A 3366-nucleotide genomic window follows, 5' to 3' on the forward strand; every position below is an offset into this window, starting at 1 on the left:
AGTTGCAGTTCGAGTTGCAGTTGGCATTGGAGTTGGAGACAGAGACTCTGCTTGCTGGACCTGAGACCTTAGACTTAGTGAGACTGTTCTTAAATCTCTCCTTTTGAACTACCATGTGGTGAGTGAGAAAGACTGACTCTTCCTGGATTTATCTTGAAGGGATTCTCCTCTTAAAAAAAAGGCTTTGTGACTGAAGCCTTTCTTTATTCATCCCTGGTCCTTGGCTCAAGGCTGAGGCTTTTCTTATTTTATTTTATTTTTATTTTTTAAAAACCCTTAACTTCTGTGTATTGGCTCATAGGTGGAAGAGTGGTAAGGGTGGGCAATGGGGGTCAAGTGACTTGCCCAGGGTCACACAGCTGGGAAGTGTCTGAGGCCAGATTTGAACCTAGGACCTCCTGTCTCTAGGCCTGGCTCGCAATCCACTGAGCTACCCAGCTGCCCCCAAGGCTGAGGCTTTTCTGCCTGAGGACTAATTAGCTCTGGCTGGGTTGAGGCAGCAGCTGGAGCAAATTACTCAGTGTGTTAATTTGGTTATCTTACCCTATCTTCTCTCTGATTTTTTTCTCTACTTTCACTCTCTCCTATATTTTATAAATAAATTGCTAAAAAAATCATTTTGGAATTGATATTTATTCAATTCCTGGTGACCAACCCTTTTTAATATTCAGCTCAACCAACCATAATTTTCCCCTTTACACTCCCCCATCTCACCTGTGTTCCCAAAGAAAAGCCTTTTCTTTCCACTTCTGCAGCATCTCTACAACATGCCCCTTCTCTCCTCTAACAGTGTCACCACACTGCAGCAAGCCTTCACCACTCCTTGCATCCATGACTCTTGCATCTCAATAGCTTGCTGTTGGGTCTGCCTGCCCCAGGTCTTCCTCACCCCAGCCCCATCCACCTCTCATCCACCAAAGAGATCTTCCTAAAGCAGAACTCTAATCATGGCATCCCCTGCTCAATCCATTCCAGAGCCTGCACATCACCTGAAGGATCAAATGCAACACCCTCAATTTGGCATTCAGGGCAGGGCTCTTCATAACCTAGACACATTCCTTCTTTCCTGTCTTCTTACTCTTCCCTCCTTCCATGTATCCTCTGATCCTCTTACCATGGCCTCCTTGCTGGTCTGCAACCAACTCCATCACTTGCCTCCAGATATTATGTCTGCCTATCCCCCATGCGGGATGTGATTGGACTCCTTATTTCTCCTTACAGATGAATTTTGTGAATTTGTAAAGAGTAACACCTAACAGATGAGGGAGGCCTCTGCTACTCCCTTTTCGAAACTGAAGCCAGAGTCCTCACAGTAGGCAGTTCAGGACACTTTAATCATGAAGACCAGCCACAGCGATGAGAACAAAAAGCACCAGGAGCTGACCTCTGCTGTGATTAGCCTCATCTGTGAGGGCATGTATCCTTCTTCCATATTGGATGGGCCAACATTTAAGACTCTTTTGAAAACAGCGGATCCAAGATATGAACTTCCTACCAGAAAATTTTTCTGCACAAAAGCCATTCCTGAAAAGTACAGTGCAGTTAGAGAAATAGTCTTGAAAGAACTGGCTGATGTTTTGTGGTGTGGAATATCCACTGATATTTGCAGAAGCCCAATCCAGAATAGGTCTTATGTGACCCTTGCAATTCATTTCCTCAATAGCAGCTCTTCTCATTGTTTGACTGGTAAGTCACGATGCTTAAAAACATTTGAGGTCCCTGAAGAAAACGCTGCAGAGACAATTATGAGAGTCCTTTATGAGATCTTCATCGATTGGGGGTTCCACACAAAAGTCTTTGGTGCTACAACAGATTATGGCAAAGATATCATGAAAATTTGCTCACTTCTAGGTAATCCAGTTCACATTCCTTGTTTGGGTCAGACTTTCAATGCAGGAATACAACAAGCTTTCCAGCTCCCTAAGCTGGGGAGTCTCTTGATGAGGTGCGGGAAACTGGTGGAGTATTTTCAGCAGTCTCCAGGCGCCATGTACATGTTAAGTGAGAAGCAGAAAGAGCAGAACCTCATGCACTGCAGGCTGGTGAGCGACCGGGTCTCCAGGTGGGGAAGCACACTTGCCATGCTGCAGCGCCTCAAAGAGCAGCAGTGTGCCATTGCAGCTGTTTTAGTAGAACATAGCAATCCCCATCCTCTTATGTTGGAGACCAGTGAATGGGACACCATGGAGGGGCTGGTGGCCCTGCTGCATCCCTTTAAACAAGTGGCTGAGAAGATGTCTGCATCCAAGCATCCCACAAAAAGCGTGGGAAAACCCCTCCTTCATAGGCTTCTCAACACAACTCCGAGCATCAAAGAAAATGAGTTGAAAGGAATCAGTATGGCGAAGGAAGCGATAGCCAAAGCGCTGTCAACAACATACCAGGAGACCCCAAGATAGACATTTTCCTTAATGTGGCAACCTTCCTGGATCCCAGGTGTAAGAAACTGCCATTCCTCTCTGCATTTGAATGGCAGCAGGTTGAAAACAGAGTTGTAGAAGAAGCAAAAAGTCTTTTGGAAAAAGTGAAAGAAAATGGTTTCAGGCCTGAAGAAAAGCTCTTTTCACTCTCTGAAGAATCAAAATGATCATTTCTTCTACCCCACACCCAACTAGCATCCTGGCAGAAGTCTTCTGCCAAACAGGTGGTGTGGAAGATCCAGGAGTGGCATGCCCAGATTGTGGAGGAATTGAGCAACTTTAAATCTCAAAAAGTACTTGGCCTAAATGAAGACCCACTTCAGCAGTGGTCTGACTGATTGGCTTTGTTTCCTGTCTTAACAAAGGTACTTCAGAAGTACTGGTGTATTTTAGCCACAAGGGTTTTCCCTGAACGACTTTTTGATGCATCTGCCCCTGTTGTAAGTGCTAAGAGGAACAGACTCGCTCCAGCTCATGTGGATGAGCACATTTTTTTATATGAAAACACTCGAAATGGGTCTGCAGCTGAACCTGAAGATAAGGATGAGGGAGAATGGGGTTTGGAACAGGAATAGATTTCAAATTTAAGTGACACAGTTCATGTAAGCAACAATTTCTTTACTATAAGACACAGTGGATTCATCTGACAGGGATGCTAACAATGCATGAATGAAAAGCTGTTTCCCTTAAAAGTGACCAAAAATAACTTGTTTGATGCTTTGTTGTAAATATAGAAAAGATGTAACAGTGGCTTGGTTTTTAATTTTCATGTATTTGTACCTGCCATCACTGATCTCAAAATACAAAAGAAAGCTGGTCTTTGATATTAACTGAAATGAGAAAGATGGAGCGTTCTCTTTAGGTTTTGACTGTGATTCCTTGCCCCTACATAAATAATAATTTTTAAAAAGAAATTAAATTAAAGATTTAGAAACACACTTAGATA

General features: G+C 43.6%; 1 pseudogene; it reads left to right on the forward strand.

Moving 5' to 3' along the window:
- The first annotated feature begins 767 nt into the window (after window positions 1-767).
- Window positions 768-3067, forward strand: LOC123253796 (annotated as a pseudogene).
- Window positions 3068-3366: the final 299 nt, after the last annotated feature.

The sequence above is a fragment of the Gracilinanus agilis genome, chromosome X (genome assembly GCF_016433145.1).
Source record: "Gracilinanus agilis isolate LMUSP501 chromosome X, AgileGrace, whole genome shotgun sequence".
NCBI classification, from domain to species: domain Eukaryota; kingdom Metazoa; phylum Chordata; class Mammalia; order Didelphimorphia; family Didelphidae; genus Gracilinanus; species Gracilinanus agilis.